Source organism: Cetorhinus maximus, chromosome 17 (assembly GCF_964194155.1).
Source record: "Cetorhinus maximus chromosome 17, sCetMax3.hap1.1, whole genome shotgun sequence".
Taxonomy (NCBI): domain Eukaryota; kingdom Metazoa; phylum Chordata; class Chondrichthyes; order Lamniformes; family Cetorhinidae; genus Cetorhinus; species Cetorhinus maximus.
In genome coordinates this window covers 91641832-91661103 of record NC_135895.1, presented here as the reverse complement: position 1 = coordinate 91661103, position 19272 = coordinate 91641832, and positions in this window count along the sequence as shown.

Below are 19272 nucleotides of genomic sequence, written 5' to 3'. Positions count from 1 at the left end.
CATGCCAGCCCATGCCCCTCTACCCACCCTCACCTGGTATCCTTTGACACTTCCTGGACAGCTGGGCAGTTCCAATGAGTTTGTACGTAAAAAGTACATAATCATGTTTAATTCTAACAATGCCAAAAGGTGCCTTACCTCTCCTAAAGGTGATCCAGGACCCTATCCAAATGGGTACCTTATCTTTCCAAAGAAGCACCCTAGCTATCCAAAGAATCCACCAAGTTTAGACCTCCTCTTACCTGGTCTACTCTGCGCACTCCGGGACTCACTCATCTCGGGTTCAAAAATCAGGAGTCAGTGTAGATAGCTGGCGAATTAAATGGCCAGCTGCCGCCATGAATTCACACACATGCAAAACCCTGGCCCGACTCCAGTTCAGCCCCCTCGAGGATGAGCAATGCCGGGATCGGGGGCAAGACTTAGAAATTTCATCTATTTCTGGGATTTCCACCATGACACAGAGTCTGTCGGGCCCTTATCTTTGTTCATTTATCCATTTTGTATTATCGCATTGAACCTAACTATGTTGCGGCCTCTGTTTTCCAATCCCATATTTATCCCACTTAATTTTCTTATGGCACTCCTTTATATAAAATTATCATTGAAAAGGACATTTGTAATCTCTCAAGGGGTAGAAATCTTGAGAGAGTCACTATTGGAATCCAATGCATTTTATGTCAGTCAAATCTTAATTTGTTGAGTTTCCATCCTATTCGAAATACGAATCTCAATACCACAGGGAATTCCCTCGAAATATTCCCCATAAGTATTGTTCAGCAATAAGTTGCATTGTACAATCTGAACCAATTATATTTTGGATAGGCAGTGATCAATCAATCAGAACTAAGACCCTAAGATGGAATTTTAAGGTGGAGACGGGTTTGGTGATGGGTGGGCAGAAAGGGTTGGGAAAATTGGAAAGAAATGCATTGGGTTGGTTCCCAAAGTGTTCCAGTTTTGCCCAGCAATAATATGTGTGCCCTGTTAGCAACCTGCCTAGCAATGGCAGGGAGCCAACTGAACATGTTTATGAAGCAATTGCCAGCCATTTTCCCAGGGCAAGGGAATTATACCTGCGGCCAAAAGAATCCGGACAGTTACTCGTTAACTCAGGGGAGGCGAGAGTAGAACAGGAAGACATTGAGGTCTGAAACTGACAGGCACTCAGAACCATAAAGGGAGAAAGCAGTGAGACTGAGATCTGCCATAGGCATAGGCCTGGTATTACAGGAGTTGCTCAGTGATACTGTTGCTACTGATAGAGTTGGAGAGAAAGAATTTGCTGAAGATTCCTGCAACATTATCTACCAACTCAAATGAACTACAGGCCTGCCACAGAGCCTGTTGTCAATGTCAAGGAGCATGGGGCAGTCCAGCTCTGACTTGGAACAGGGTTTTGTCCAGATCTTGGAGCCCATCCTTTCCAGTGTGGAAGTGGTGGCCAACTCCAGGGGAACGCTTGTGGACCCTGCTCTGATACAGGGTCTGATAGCTGATGCCTCAGCTTCCATTGCAGGACAAACAGAAGCCACTCAATGTCTCCTTGTTACAGTGCAAGCTCGGGCGGAGCTCGAGATATCTTGTTACAATGGCTCTGACTGTTGCCACCATGACTGTGGAAACCAGTGTTCAAAGTGGCTTGCAGGATCTCACTGCAGCCCAGTAATCTGTCCTCCTGCAGATTACTGGGATTGCTGAAGCCTCATCTCAGGGAGTGGCAATGACTGTGTGGAGCACAACCCTCAGGATGACAATATTTGTGCTTCCACCACTGCCATTCCACCAGTGCCCTTGCTGCCTGATGTCAGCCAGTCAGCCAAGACTGTTGCCGCCCATGTCAAGGTGATGCTTTCTGAAGCCAGGCTCACAAGGCACAAAGCTGCTCGAGAATGCCCTCCAAGGCCATTTTTAAAATGTATTCATTCACGGGATGTAGGTGTCGCTGGTTAGGCCATCTGCAGTCTCCCTAGTGAAAGTCAGCAGCCTCTTACCAGCCATTCTGCAGTTACTGTGTACCGCTGCGTGGGAGCACTAGGACAGGCAAAGACACATTGAAGATTGACATGAAGGAAATGCACAAAGGTGAATAATTCAGTTTTGTATATATTAAAGGAAGTTTTTGTTGGGTAAAATTCTTTGTGTTATTGTTGGTTCTTATTTTGGGATTCTACCCAGGTGGACGCTGTGATGGGACATAGCAGATAGATTGAAAGATGGAGAATTAATTTTATTCATTCATGAACATCGCTGACTGAGCCAGCATTTATTGCCCATCCCTAATTGCCCTTGAGATGATGTTGGTGAGCTGCTTTCTTGAACTGCTGCAGTCCCTCTGCTGTAGGTACACCCACAGTGCTGTTAGGGAGTTCAAAGATATTGACCCAATGACAATGAAGGAACAGAGATGTATTTCCAAGTCAGGGTGGTATGTGGCTTGGAGGGGAACTTCCAGGTGGTGGTGGTGTTCCCATGCTTCTGCTGCCCTTGTCCTTCTAGGTGGTAGAGATTGTGGTTTGGGAAGCGCTGTCTAACCTGGTGAGTTGCTGCAGTGCATCTTGTAGATGGTACATACTGCTGCTAGTGGTGCATGGAGTGAATGTTTAAGGTGGTGGATGGGGCGCAAATCAACTTGGCTCCTTTGTCCTGGATGATGTTGAGCTTCTTGTATTGTTGGAGCTGCAGACATCCAGGCAAATGGAGAGTATTCCATCACACTCCTTTTTGTTTCTCCTCCTCCCAAGGTAGCCTCCAAACACCTGGTGGCCAGGGCTGTGATCTCATGATATCTATTCATGGAAGATGCAACAGAGCACCTCAAACCTGGACACATGCAGGGTGGGTGCTGGAGACTCCACATGAGCTGTCCAGGCAGTGAAACTTTTGCTGTGATTGCTCAATGACCTTCCTGGTTGCTGTATGACTCTCATTTTAGCTGCAATGGCCTCATGTAGTTAAATGGAAGAAGGGAGTCATTAGCTAGGTACCTAGCAGGCATCCCTTGACACCCAGCAGCCAGAATCCAGCTCCTCGTGGTCACTCAAAGATGGCAGGTACAACTGCCACAGGATAAATACATTGTGGTTTCTGCAAGAATGGTGGGTATTCATTGAGAGGATCTTCTGGACATGGTGGCACATCAACTAAACATTTAGAGAATGGTAGCCCCAGTGGTTGTGGGGCATCTGCTTGTTAACTCCTGGGGCCCTTGGAGATACATGTGTGCAGTCAATTGTACCCTGGCTCCACTGGGAATCCTGCCAGCTGGAAAAAACCATGTGCTCTCTCCTCCTGTTTCTCTCAGGTCAGTGAGAAGACGATGAGGTCCCCTCTCCTTCCATACAGGGCGTCCGTCACTCACTGAAACAGCAATGGAGAGCAAACTGTGAGTTGCTGCTAATGTTGCTGGCTCCTGCCTAGAAGGATCCACTGGCATGGGAATTTAGAGTGACTGAGACCTTGATGGCCATGACTAGTGCTGTGCTGTCCTCACCCTGTTGTGTGGCTGCAGGTCAGGTTATAGGAAGGTGGCACAGTTCCCTCACCGCCTCCTTGTTGAAATATAGGCAGCTCACACACTGCTCATAGCTGAGGTGGAGGAAGGGGAAGTGCTTCCTAAAGACCCTGGGAGGATAGAGGCCCTCTTTTAAGGGCCTCTCTCCTTCTCCCTCTGTGTAAGCTTTCCCTCCCTGCTGCTCTTTGCTCCATTTTAAAGGGCTGATTGGGGTGGGGGTGGTACATTGCTCGCCCCCGCCCTCCATCATTACAAAAGTCAGTTTCAAACTGAGCGACTTTAAAAAAAATGCCAACCTGCAGCAATACCATGCTGGGCCGGCCTAAACCAGCAGAGAGTGGGCCTTACACCCCTCAGTCGAAGGAAGCCCTGGGCTAGGGTGCAGCTGGCCAATCTTTGGCCAGCAGCTCTAGTCCCAGCAGCGCCAGAACTCGGTAGTGGCCGCTGCTGGGACTGCAAGCAGGCCATGGGAAGAAGTGCAATGGATCGTGGACTGAGGTTAGTCACAGGCTTTTAGGGAGGGAAGGATTCAGGCACCCTAGGGAGGAGATTGAGGTGGGGGGGAGACGGGTTTTGGAGGCCAGATGGGGAGACACAAAGCGAGGGGTGGGCATCATCTTGATGGGGGTGGGTGCCCCCAATGCACACAGGGCACCCTCTGAAGGATAGGCCCCCACTTCTTCCACACCTTTTAACCAGTTGTGTGTAAAATATGGAGTTCTACCTCTCACCCGCCTGCCCACACCAACTGTATTATGGTACGGGCAGCGTAATATTAGGTCAATTGACTTGTTAACAAGCTCAATTTGCCTGTTAATAATTATTTTTAAAATGGTGGGAGGCTGCTGATTTGGGTGCCCACCCACTGTTTTATGGGGTCCAGCTCAGGGGTGGACAGGAAAGCAGTGAGCTAGCCGCCTGTCATATTTTATAAGCCCCCTCCCCTGTAATGAAAGCACGCCCAAGTGGGAGGCCATAAAATCCATCCCCAAATTGTGCTGTAGCCCAAGAGGGCCTCTTGGAACTATAGCCTCCTGAGTAGACTTTCTCCTGACAGGCTTTTGAACTCCTCCATCTCCCCAATCACCAATCTCTTGAAAATCCGACACATTCGCAAAACTCCTCCAATAACATAGAACATAGAACCTCCACTAACTCTGCACCAGTGGAAGGAAGTCAAAAGCACCTCCCCTGGAAGCCGGATGGTTGGCCCTGCAAATAGCACTGGGGGTGCGACAGAGGTTACAGGCAGCTGAATGTATGTTCAACTGGGAGGGATTAGGATATTTTTTCAGTTCTAAACTTCCAGGCCTCAGGCACCAGTAGTTCCAGGAGCCCTGAATTTTGCAACCTAGAACTTTAAGATAACTTTTTGATAAATTAAATAAGATTTTTTAGGCGTGCTTGGCCCCATTTTTACCTTTAATCCCCAGCTATGGAATTATCAGAACGGTGAACACTCAATGCTGGAAAAAGTGGAGAGTTAATGAAAAATGGAGAATATTATCTTGCTAAAAAATACCTTGCAAGACAATCTGCACAGGCTGAAACTGAGCGTATCTGAATTCTCAAATCAATAATAGCTATATTTTCAAAAATGTTCACATATTTAATCTACATCACATATTTCTTAGCTGTTTCAATTTGACTCTATGTGCATTGATTGGCTTGTGTTTGGTTGTGTCATGGTTGGGCATTGACAAATGAATGCACCATCAGACTCATTATCCAGCCATGTCATAGTGCTAATGGGATCAGTATATAGCCATGCACATGGTGGAGAGCCAATCTTACAGTACCTTGTGAGGTGAGCTCATTTTAAGAATGTTCAGCTACACCTGGTGCAAATTGGTTGACGTACAATGAGTCGATGGGAGATTAGTGCGTTAGCATCTCTTAAAGGGCTGCAGCTCACAGTCAAAGTAGGGCATAACACAGAAGACTTTTAAAGGATTGGTGCTACCAGCTGTGTATGCAAAGCAGAAGCAGGAGCAACACTATTCTTTTGAGATGTCACTCTACGAGATGCAGTGAAGAAAAAGATTGCCCTCCTCAGAACTGAAGTGCATTCGCTCCTCCGGTCCAATGCCCTGTCCAAGGGTGGCAGGAAGAGTAAATACAGCCTCTTGTATACATGGTCATGGGAATAGATGAGAGAATATTTCTTGGCTCGGAAAGATTGCCAGATAAGTGTATCAATGCAATTTGGCTACTTTCAGTATCTGGCATTGGGATGATGAATAGCAAGAGTTCACTCTCACCTTGGTGATGCTTCACTGACACAGCATGAAGAGCAATCTTCCTGCAGGCCAGTCATTGGCTTTTCAAGTTGCACATAAATCCCGCAAACTCGGACCAAGAAGAAAAAGTGTTGCCAGCACAAGCTACTTGCATGATATCTATCCAAGGACTCATAAAGATGGCAGGCTGGGCAGGCAAATAACTCATTTATGCTATTTTAAATTTCAACACACTGACATTTTGTATCTTTTTATAGAAAAAGGCTACACACAATAGGCAGAAACTAAGGTGCGAGAGAAGGGCCTTCTCAACTATTGCCAATTGATTTGTTAACTAGCAATTGATGCTTATGCCCTGGAACTGGAAGACAAAGAAAGAATGGAATATGTGAGGTCAAAGGACTTAGCCAAGCTCGGGTTTTGGTTCTACGTTGCTTAGCATTCATTCTACCTCTGCTCACTTCTTCATTACAGGCATACATCACACTGCAGCAGCATAAAATGAACATCCTGCTATGTAATATCTGTTTGCGAGTGCCATCTTGCCATTAGTATTCTAGCATATACTACTCTTTTGTTCATCCTGATGGCCATGAGGAGGAGCCCGAGGGCAATGTTAACAATTCCCTCACCACTTCAAAGCTATGTGTGTCACTCACTCCGACAAGCACTGACACAATTCGCAACCTAAATAATCTCAAGATCACCTCATAGCATGATAAGGCTGATTTTCAAATAGGAAGTTGTTGTTTGCAGTGGTAATGGAAGACATTTATTGCTGGTCAAAGCTCATTTGCACATGCAGTCTTGAGATTTATCGAACTGAAACAACTGTAACTTTCCCCCTGATGAAAATGTAGTTTATTCAGGACCATAATATTATCATGTGCAAAAATGAATTATTTTAAAACTGAATATGCATTGGAAGTGCACTTCTGAGTTTTTTTGTCCTTAACATGCTTTTTCAAGTGTTAGGACACCAATTGTAACCTTCTGGATTCAGGAGAGCATTTAGTCTGGGGAGGGTTGACGGGCACTAAGTAAACTTTATAATATTTTTATTGCATTTTCTTTATCTATGTGAATGGCAGGGAGTAGAGTAAATAACATCAAGAACTGACACCAGCTTCTCCAAGTGATGCAGCGGAAAAACAATCCCAGGATTGCAACTATAATTTAGTGAATTTGTGGACCATTTCTAAGCTGCAAGTCTTGCAGATAAATGTAGACACAGCTTATTTTGTGGTATTTTTCAAAGCCTTTGGGCAAATATTTTTCTAGTCACGAAAAAGAACTAATTTTACAACCAAATATTTCCCCTTTTCAAAAACTAAAACCCATTTTCTTGAAAACACTTTGTGTGGTAGAGAATAAAGTGCTGAAGCTGTGGGAGGGACATTACAGTTCTTGAACAGTTGGGATTTTGGAATTATCATTTCAAGAAATGCAGTTAAGGGCGAATGACAAATAATATTAAGTCGGGTGGGTGTTCTGTAGTTTTGCTTGATTTACCTGTAGGAGGCAAGAGGAACTAAGCAGTGTTTTCTTGGGCTGGTGAAATGGATGGAGCAGCAGAATGCACTTTATCTGCAAAAACAAATGGATTTGAACTCACGCATAACCTGGCTCCAGTCAAAGACCCCCACGGCCTGGGAGCACAACTTCGCCTCAGCCTTCTTTAAACCCTGAACAGTCACGGAAAACGGGGAATCGGACTGGAAATACCCCCTCTCTACTGATTGCAGTGACTCTGTGGAGTCTGTATCTGCTACAGGTACAGACTCGCATTGGCCCTCAGGAAATTCCAGGGGCACAGAGACTTGATGAATCACTCTTCCCAGCTCCTGGTGCATGCTGATTCTTCTGGCACAGAGCACAGGAAAATATAATCATGTGTGTTTTGTAATTATTACTAAGATTAAAATTACATGGAAGAGTATTTCATATTTTGTGGTCCAGATAATTTTGATAATCTGTGTTAAAGAAAGAAAAACTTGCATTTATATAGCACCTTTCATAACCTCAAACAGAGCTTGTAACTAATTAAAGCAATTTCAACTGACGTTTGCAACTATTGCCGAACCAGTGACCTCTACCCCTTGCAAGGACCAGGACAGCAGACACAAGGGAACACCAGCACCTGGAAGTTCCCCTCCAAGGCACTCACCATCCTGACTTGCTGGGTCAAAATCCTGGAACTCCCTAACAGCACTGTGGGTGACTGCAGTGGTTCAAGAAGATGGCTTGCCACCACCTTCTCAAGGACAATTAGGGATGGACAATAAACACTAGCCAGGCCAGTGGCACCCACATCCCATGAATAAATTTTAAAAAGTAGGAAGCATGGCAGCAAATTTGCAGACGGCAGGATCCCAATAACCAGTGATGTTGGTTTAGGGGTAAATATTGCTGATGATGCTGATTCTTCTTTGAATAGAAGCACAAAATATTTTCTGAGAGGACAGAAGGGGCACCAGTTTAACTAGTTTTACCCAAGAAATGACACCTCCTATACTGCAGCCTTTCCTCATGTAATGCACTGAATTATTAACCTAGAGGATATCCTCAAGTCCCTGAAATGGGACTGAACCCATAATCTTCTAAGTAAGTGGCAAGATCTACAGCTGTCATCCAGAATATTTGAAGAGAAAATATTTTGCAGTTACCTATGCAGCAGTTTGTAAGATAAACTGGGTTGGCCTGCTGAACCAAGACTAGCACATTTAGTAAACTCTTGGTTCATGACATCCTCCGAACCTTTTTCTTTGGATTGGGTGGCAGAATAACAGAATGCAATTGGAGTAAACTCATGTCCTTGGCCTTTTCCTTGCTTTCTGGAAAGGATCATGGAATAGGACAGCAGAAGATGATTCATCCCATCAAATCTATGCCAGCTCTTTCCCAGTAATCCCAGTCTTCCACTTTTTTCCTGTAGCAATGCAATTTTTTTCTTTTGCAAGTATTTATGCCATTCCCTTTTGAAAGCTACTGCTGAACCTATTTCCACCACCCTATAAGGCAGCGCGTGCCAATTCCCAACATTCCTTCTGTGATCCTAGCTTTTCCTACAGCTGAAGAGTGCAGTTAGGAAATTTACTTTTAAAATATTTACATTTAAAATATTTAATATCCACATTAATTAATTAAATAGAGTAGAGATGGCTGGGCTGACGATGTGTTGCAGCTGTAGTATGTGGGCACTGGTGGATGTCGGTGCGATCCACAGTGACCACATCTGCAGCAAGTGTTGGCTGCTCCGGGAACTTCAGCTCAGAGTTGATGAGATGGAGTCCGCGCTGCAGACACTGCAAACACATCAAGGAGGGGGGAGACTTACCTGGACACTGTGTTTCAGGAGACAGTCACACCCCTTAGATTAATTACATCAAATTTGGTCCATGGTCAGGGACAGGAGGGTGTGACTTTGAGTGAGGCAGGTATGGGGATCCAAAATGTAGCTTTGGAGGAGCCTCAGTCAGTGCCCTTCTCCAATAGGTATGAGGTTCTTGCTCCTGGTGTGGTCAAGGGCACAGACTGCAGGGAGGATGAGCGAACTGACCACAGCACCATGGTACAGAGCACCATTCAAGTGGGGGGAGAAAAGAGAAATGTAGTAGTAATAGGAGATAGCATAGTTAGGGGACTAGATACTGTTCTCTGCAGCAAAGACAGAGAGTCCTGAAGGCTGTCTACCTGGTGCCAAGGTTAAGGACATCTCTTCTGGGCTGGAGAGGAACTTGGAGTGGGAGGGGAAGAATCCAGTCGTTCCGGTCCACGTAGGTACCAACGGCATAGGTAGGGCTAGGAAAGAGGTTCTGCTGAGGAACTATGAGCAGCTCGGGGCTAAATTAAAAAGCAGAACCACAAAGGTAATAATCTATGGATTATTACCTGAACCAGGTGCAAATTGGCATAGGGTAAATAAGATTAGAGAGGTAAATGCGTGGCTCAAAGATTGGTGTGGGAGAAATGGGTTCCGATTCATGGGGCACTGGCACCAGTACTGGGGAAGGAGAGAGCTTTTCCGTTGGGACGGGCTTCATTTGAACCATGCTGGGACCAGTGTCCTGGTGAATCATATATCCAGGATTATAGATAGGACTTTAAACTAAGTTGTGTGGGAGGGTGTTCAATTGAAGGGAAGTTTAAAAAATCAAAAGGACACGAGAGAGCAGAGGTGCAGGGTAGTGAAGAGACAAACAATAATGAAAGTGTGACAGGAAGGGGCAGGAAATATAAGCAGAATAATGCAGCAGAAATTAGAAGCAGAATGAGTAATAATGGTAAAAAGGCAAAGCTTAAGGCTCTTTATCTGAATGCACACAGCATTTGTTACAAGACAGATGAGTTGACGGCACGAATAGAAATAAACGAATATGACTTGATAGCAATTACAGAGACATGGTTGCAGGGTGGCCAAGACTGGGAACTCGATATTCAAAGGTATTCAATGCTCTGGAAAAATAGGCAAAAAGGAAAAGGAGGTGGGGTAGCTTTGTTAATAAAGAAAGATATCAGTGCAGTGGTGAGTAGTGATATAGGTGCAATAGATCGTGATGTGGAATCAGTTTGGGTAGAAATAAGGAATAGCAAGGGGAAGAAGTCACGGGTGGGAGTCGTCTATAGGCCTCCGAAGAGTTGCCTCACTGTAGGACAAAGTATAAATCAGGAAATAATGGAGGCATGTAAGGAGGGTGCTACAATTGTCATAGGTGATTTTAATTTGCATATTGACTGGACAAATCAGATTGGCAGGGGTAACACAAAAGACGAATTTGTAGAGTGCATCAGGGATTGTTTCTTACAGCAATACGTGTAATGTGTAATGAGACGGGATTAATAAGAGATAGCATAGTTAAGGATCCTCTAGCGGTTAGCAATCACAACATGGTAGAATTTCAAATTCAGTTTGAGGGTGAGCATCTTGAGTCTCAAACTAGTGTCCTCAACTTAAATAAGGGCAATTATAGAGGTATGAAGAAAGAGTTGTCTAAAGCGGGCTGGCAAAATAGACTAAGGGGAAGGTCAATAGCAGATTTTTAAGCAGATATTTCGTAACGCTCAGCAAAAATTTATCCTGGTCAAAAAGATGGACTCGGCAAGAAGGATGAACCACCTGTAGTTAACAAAGATGGTCAAGGAGAATATTCAATCAATAACTAAGGCATACAAAGCGGCGAAAACAAGCGGTAGCCCTGAGGATTAGGAATTTTTTTAGGAACCTGCAGCGGATGACTAAAAATCTAATAAAGAGGGAGCAAATTGATTATGAAAGCAAATTGGCAAGAAATATAAAAACAAACAGCAAGAGCTTCTAAGGGTATATCAAAAGAAAGGGAGTGGCTAAAGTGAGCGTGGGACCCTTGGAGGATGCGATTGGAGAATTGATAACAGGGAAATAGCAGATAATTTAAACCAATATTTTGCATCGGTCTTCATGGTGGAAGACACTATAAACATCCCAAAGACATCAGATAAGCAAGGAACTAATGGGAGGAAAGATCCTGTATACAGTCTCTATCACGAGGAACCAAGTATCTGACAAACTAATGAGACTAAAAGCAGACAAGTCACCAGGACCTGATGGGATGCATCCAAGGGTTTTAAAGGAAGTGGCTGCAGAGATAGTGGAGGCATTGGTTGAAATATTCCAGAACTCACTGGATTCCGGGAAGGTCCCAGTGGATTGGAAAAGGGCTAATGTGACACCCCGGTTCGAGAAGGGAGCGAGACAAAAAGCAGGAAACTGTGGGAAGAATTTTCCCGTTGGCGAGCAGGGGTGGGGCCTGCTCACTGATACGTAAAATGACGCGCGGTGATGTCAGGCGGGCGTCCTGACGTCATGGCCAAGTTGGCTGCGCACCCGCCGAACTGTCAAAGGCCTATTAAGGCCATTAGCAAAGTAATTAAAGTTGTTAAGAATGCTGCCCGTCCAACCTTAAGGTTGACGGGCAGGTGAAGAGCCCAGGCGGCCTTCGTATTTTTCATGAAACCTCATCTACGGGTGGGATGAAGTTTCATCAAGGGTTTATTAATTAAATAAACAATTTTGAAAAAATTAATGGACATGTCCCAGCTCATGTGACAATTTCACATGAGGGGACACGTCCTTAAAATTTTTTTTCACCTTTATTAAATTTTCCAGAACTTAAACTAATCTCCCTGAGACACCTCTGTACCTCATGGAGATTTCTGCACTCTTTCATGCGCATGCGCGAAAGAGTGCAGGGCCCAACTCAGGAAATCCCCCCCCACCCTCACAGGGAGTGCACAGTGCTTCCGGGCGCGCATCATGTTGGGCGGGCCTTAAAATGGCGGTGCGCACCCGACTGGGGATGCCGATCGGGGGCACCGATTGGGTTCGCCCTGGCTCCCAGCCTCCCCCACACAATCCCCCCCGATGGGGGAGAAAATTCAACCCCTATAGGCCAGTCAGCCTAACATCTGTCGTTGGGAAAATGCTAGAGTCCATTATTAAGGAAGAAATAGCAGGACATTTAGAAAAGCTCAACACAATCAAACAGAGTCAACATGGTTTTGTGAAAGGGAAATCATATTTGACAAATTTGCTAGAGTTCTTTAAGGATATAACAAACAGAGTTGATAAAGGAGTACTGGTAGGTGTAGTGTATTTGGATTTCCAGAAGGCATTCGTTCAGGTGCCACATAAAGAATTATTGCACAAGATAGGAGCTCATGGTATGGGAGGAATGTATTAGCATGGACTGAGGATTGGTTAACACACAGAAGACAGAGAGTCGGGATTAATATGTCTTTTTCAAGTTGGAAAGACACACCTAGTGGAGTGCCACAAGGACCAGTCCTAGGGCCTCAATTATTCATATTAATAACATGGAGGAGGGGACATACAGTAATGTATCTAAATTTGCTGATGATACAAAAATAGGTGGGAGGGCATGTTGTGATGAGGACATAAGGAATCTGCAAGGGGCAGTAGATAGATTGAGTGAGTGATCAAAAGGTTGGCAGATGGAGTTTAATGTAGGAAAGTGTGAGGTCATGCACTTTGGTAGGAAGAATCAAAAGGCAGACTATTATTTAAATAGATAAAGACTCCAAAAAAGTGCAGCACAGAGGGATCTGGGTGTTCTTGTGCATGAAACACAAAAATTAGCATGCAGGTGCAGCAAGTAATTGAGAGGGCAAATGGAATTTTGGCCTGTATTGCTATGGGGGTTGGAATTTAAAAATAGGGAAGTCTTATTACAACTGTACAGGTTGTTTGTGAGGCCGCACCTGGAGTACTGTGTACAGTTTTGGTCACCATATTTAAGAAAGGATATACTGACATTGGAGAAAGTTCAAAAGAGATTCACTGGGCTGATTCCTGGGATGAAGGGGTTGACTTATCAAGAACGGTTAAACAGGTTAGGCCTTTATTCATTAGCGTTTAGAAAAATGAGGGGTGATCTTATTGAAACGTACAAGGTTCTGAGGGGGCTTGACAGGGTAAATGTTGAGAAGATGTTTCCACTAGCGGGGGGAACATCGAACTAGGGGACATGGTTACAGAATAAGGGGACACTCATTTAAAACTGAGATGCAAAGGAATTTCTTCTCTCAAAGGGTAGTGAATGTCTGGAATTCTCTACCCCAGAGAGTTGTGGAGGCTAGATCACTGAAAGTATTTAAAGAGGAGGTAGATAGATTTAAAAAATATTGGGGAGTTGAGGGCTTTGAGGAGCTGGCACGAAAGAGGAGTTGATCCCTGGGGCAGATCAGCCAATATCTTATTGAATGGTGGGGCAGCCTTGAGGGGCCGAATGGCCTACTCCTGCTCCTATTTCTTATGTTTCTATGTTCTTATTCAATCATTTTTCACCCTTCCACTGTCATTTTCCAAGCTTCAAAGAGATGCAGTAAGAGATCTGGCAACCAATTCAAGCGACATCTGCTGAGTTTTACATGATGGGTGAAGAAATGCAAAGACAAGGGACATAAATGCCTGAGCCAGTTATTTTTTGTATGGTGGTGTAACTATCTAGTTGATAATTCATAAATTTTAGACTATAACTTTTCGCTTTAGGAATTAAAATTTTAACTGTAGATAAATGGGGACATATGGTTAAGAAGTTGGTAGACATATCAAATGAATGCACATCAAACAAGATTGTTAACCTATGTTTATCTTACCAGGTTAGGGGTAGAAGTGTAAAACTTGAACAATGAATAACCCATCCCTGGGCCTGAAATGGAGCCAGGTCTACACTTAGTTCACTAAAATATTTAGATTATGAATGCAGTCCCTAGACCAAAAGAAGGTAAAACCAGTTTGTAAAGAAGAGAGCTCCTTAACAGGGCCAGAAATTGCGGAAGAGGGGAAAGTAAAAGTCCATTAGCAATATTAATTATTCATGAAAAAGTTGCATTGAAGGTAAAATAATTTGTTTGCATTTCTGTTTGAACCATCACAACGCAATGCCATGTTGCCATCGAGATAGTGATTCAGGGTGGAGCCTTGATCAGAAGGTTCTTTTTAAAAAAATTATCTGTATGTGTTTGCTGACAGAAGCAAGGAGTTCAGTTTGGGAAACAGGCAGAGACAGTTGGAGCTTTGCTTTGGTGTAGACTGCATTTCATCAGACTGAGAGACCCAAAGGAGGATGATAGTCAGATATGCCTGCCCTTCAAGCAGTGAAAATACTAACTTCATCGTCCACTCTGTGGAATGCGGTTGGGGCTCAATCTCAGTTTGGATTTCATGAGGGAAAAGGACCCAGTAGCTTGCAGATGGAAGAAAACTACAGTGGTCCCCACAGAGCTTGAGAGCAGTCAGCGGCGTTAGCTTGAAAAGATGTGGGGAGGCAGTTGGATATCTCCCTTCATCCTGAATAGCATGGCTGAAATTAGGAGCTTCTTAATCATAGACATGGACACAGGTCCAAATAGTCTGAGACACATTGTACCATTAGTTTGTAATTTTTTTTAATAATGATGAAATTGAGAATCATTTGAATATTTTCCTCTGTTTAGTAACATAGGCCAGGATTTTACAGCCCTGCCGTGCCATTGTCTCCCCCTGGTGGATGCGGTGAACCATTGAAACCTCCACTCAGTTCGGTGGGACCGTAATATCGTGTCGGGCAGGAATCCCTGCCATAAAATCCCTGCCTTAGGAACCAAGAGATGAAAAAAGACCAAATGCATCTAATTTGCCACCCACCTTCCTGATAGTTGCATGATAAAATAATAACTGAGTTGTTGACTAATGATGGCAATCAATTTATATCAGTAAGTCTACAAAGACCCAGAAATGATACAAGGAAGATCCCAATGGTGGCGAGTTTTGGGAACAGTGGGCCATAGGTCATCTGTTCCTTCTAAGCGCACCACACTTAGTACATGTCACATCGCAAATCAATCCTATATTGCATCCCAAAGATAATGGTTTCTGGAAGAAATCTATGTGATTGCATTTAAATGAGTCAATATTGCTTCCACCGTCTCCCCAGGCATTTTGTTCCATGGATTAATCACTCGTTCACTGGAATATCATTTCCATAGATTAGCCCCCTTCAAATGTCCTCTAGTTCTAATATCCTGGACAAGATGGAATAGTTCTCCAGTTCCTTCGGAAACCTGAGAGTGTCATCATTTTGGTTATAAGTAAACAGTGAGTCACTGATTTAAACTGGAGTCACCTTTATCATTATAATAGCCAAGCAGTACCAATTTTAAATTAATGATGTTGCTAACACGTAATTAGAAGAAATCGTCTGACTTAAAAGTCAGAAATGGGGGTGGGGCGGGAGGGAAGAATTTAACTTCTATCGACAGGTGAAAATGTTTGCACCTTCCAGCTCAGCGTTCCTCATCCTTTCGATTTGAACATCAACTTCCACCAGCTTCAAACCTTATCCTTCTCTCCTGTTTGTTTTCCAGCAGGACTATCCCATTTACAGCCTTCAGCTTGGCCTTCCATCTTGGAGCCGTGTCATGGTCTTTTGGGTGACTGGCCAGTGCTGGTCGGCCTCCCATTCCGATGGCGAAGAGATCGCGCGCTGTGTTGAGCCTCCCACTATGTTGAGGACCCCGCACTCATTTAACTCTGGCAGGTGAGCTGTGGGACTCCAAATGGGCATCTCGCTGGATCGAGGTCTCAAAATCAGACCAATTTGGCTGCCAGTCTAGACCTCTGTGGGCCACAGAAATAATTGGAGTCTTACCTGTGGCACGCCTCCGGGTCCACTGACAGTAAAATGGCAGTCAAGATCCAATTTATGTTATAGGACCCCACCCCACCATTTCCATATTAAAGGGGCCCTATCTCTTGAAACAGGTAGGAATTTCGGGAGCTGACTGTATTGTTTTGAGGCCATTATGGCTGCACTAACAATCAGGCAAGGGCTGCTCAAAAATCGACCACATCAAAACCAATATCAGACTGCTGAAAATGCACCTTAGGGTTGAACCGGTTTAGGCTCAGAAACTAACTTTGCAAATCTTGTGGTTCTATTGATTCCCCTGGTTCCCTTCAATAATGTTTGGCATTTAAATTGTAGAGTTTTTCTTCGTGCATTAGTTAAGCAGGAGCCTGCATTTTTTTTGAAGGCTTACAGGGCTTGCTGGAATTACCTTGACCTGTAGCCTCAACAAGTAGGTAGAAACTGTTTCCTCTATGGAAACTGGGTGAGTAACCATAGGTCATAGATTTAAAATTACTGGCAAAAGAACTGGGGAAATAAGAAGAAATTTCTTCACAACAAAGGATTGGTAAGATCTAGAATGCACTGTCTTTCACTGACCTTTCAAAAGGCAACTGGACATGTATTTAAAGAGGATTAACTTACAGGGTTTTGGTGAAAAAGCTTGTGTGTGGGACTAAATTGGACAGCTCTTTCAAAGAGCTGTCACAGCATGATGGGCTGAATGACCTCTTTCTGTGCTGTAAGATTCCCTGATTCTAAATTGCCCTTTTAAGCTTTTCTGTGCCTCACAAACTGTTACTTTCTTCCTCTTAAGCAAAGGGAAGCCAGTTATTCACCTGTGCTGCAGGAGGCAAATGGGAGGGGTACAGGAAAATATATTAGTTCTTACTCTCTTAAAAGAACTCCAAAAAGTAGTTTGCCTGCCTTATGTATTTTTTTTTCTGTTAATTAGCTCTGTTTACCAATTTAAAAATATTATGTATTTTTTTTCAGATTTTACTGTATCTTTTAGTATTTCCAATATAAATTCCCCAGCTGGTCCTTTCCAAGGGCTCTGTGGAAAAATTCATTGCAAGCTAAGTGTTAAGCTGGGCTGGTCTGGGCTACAAGGCTCTTCTTGTTCTAAGCCCAACGGGCATGTTATGGGCCACTTTCTAACCAGGATTCCAAATTTGCCCTTTCATCATTGGTCATTTGATGTTGCTTCAATTGCTATGCACACCGGCTTCAATCCTAGTCTTTTATTATTTGATATATTGGCGTGAGCTTCCAGACCTGTACTTTTCCTTATGTTGAGGTAGGCTTTAAAGGAGGAGAGAGGTAGAGAGATTTGAGGAGGGAATCCCTTAGGGCCCAGGCAGCTGAAGGCATGACCACCAATGGTAGAGTAACTAAAATGAGGTAATCTATCCTAATATCCCCTTCTGTAGCTCAGCGCAAATTTTCTTTAATAATGTTCCTGGGAATTGCCATATATATTTTGCTATTTTAAAGGTGCTAAATAAATACAAGTGGCTTTTATTTTTTGTGTAAACTGGTGTTGCTCAGTGGAAATTGCTGACTAGTCACAGGCGAGGCTACACTGACACTGTTTGAGCTGTACGCATTAGTTTCTGTTGAAAACACCTCACAATTCTGGTAAATGTAGTAGATTTACTGATCAAATACCTATCATCATTCAGTGACCAAAGGTGTAAAGCACTCATGACAATTAAAAAAAACAGCTGTCTTAGCATTTTACCAACAAATGCAAAAAAAAAGCTAAAGTTCACAAGCATGAGACCTTATATTAAGGCCACATGTCCTGTAACACTGTCCATTACTCATTTTGGTTTACTGATAGCAAATGGAAATTGCCGCTTTTGGAAGCAATTAGCCACAGATTCCAGCTCCCCAAATTCCTGCCATTGGTTGCCCAAGATGTCAATCATCATGGAGCTCCTCCTTCCCAAGACTTTTCAATTTGTCCCGGTTTTAACTTCTGAAAATCTTATCACCCTATTCATTCTTACATAAAACCTGCTGAGAGAAATTTAGACCTATTGCGACAGCATTGGAAGAGAGGGTCAATGGTAGTTCATCTCAAAAATTGAGTACGTGGATTAATCTTTATATGTTAATCGGAAGACACGTACTTTACAACAATTTGTATTGTGATATTTACTCAGGCTTGTTGCATTTTCCAAGAAGAAGGTAATCAATTGCTTTTGAAACCTAAAGATTGTTGGGGGATGGGTCAAAAGCTATGCAAAATAAGGAGGAAAACATAAGTTCCCCTTTGAAACAAATGTCACTTTCTCGGTCACTTGTACCTGTCATATTTTATTTCAATCCAAGTGCCTCACCCTAGATGACTCTAGTTATGGTTGGTTAGTCCAAACAATTTACAGCTTGGGGTGGAAACGTCCCAGGTTTGCACTAAGTGCGGGAGCGGGCTGGTAAAACAACATTTTACCCGTTGGCCACGATAGCGGGTTTTCACGCAGTATAGTGCCAATTCCACCACGTTATTTATGCATTCCTGGGAAACATGCCGTTTCGATGGTCGGCGGGCTATCATTAGCCCACCACGCCATCACCTCGCCGCTTCATCACACTGGACGCCATATTTAAAGTCCAGCTGCGCGCACACCTCTCAGCGCTTCCAGACCACAACTGCTGCAGGGAAGATGTCCACGAAAAGTAAGAAGACTGCAGCCCCCAGGTTTAGCGACACGTCGCTGGAACACCTTTTGGATGCCGTGGAGTCCAGCTGGGATGTTCTCTATCCTGGCTCTAGCCGCAGGATGGGCAGCGGTGTGACCAGCCAGGCTTTGGAGGTGGTGGCAGCAGTGGTCAGCACCAACGCCCTTCAAAAGAGGACAGCCACCCAGTGCCACAAGAGGACGAATAATCTCCTTTGTTCTGCCGGAATAAGTCACTCTTCTCATCACTCTCAACTCACACACTCACAAACCCATCACACATCCACAGGGCCCTCACTCACTGCCAGTTCAAGGGACATCACCATTCACTCTCTCACACGCACACCTTCATTGTCCTCATCCCATCCATGGGACCACTCACCACCCACATATGCCAGGCACATTTATCATCTGGCCCGGCAGGCGTCCTGATACACTCTCTCTATCTCTAATCATGCAGGACAAGCTGACACACAAGAGGGAGAGGTCGCAGACCGGTGGAGGAATGCCTGAAATCAAGGTCCTCATGGACTTTGAAAACAGAGCCATCCAGCTGGCCGGCGAGGATCTGGACCATTCCTGTGCTGACGGTGAGGTCGGCGGTGCTCAACCAAGTGAGGATCCAGCAGCGCAACATCCATCAGACAACCATGCTGTGAGTGATG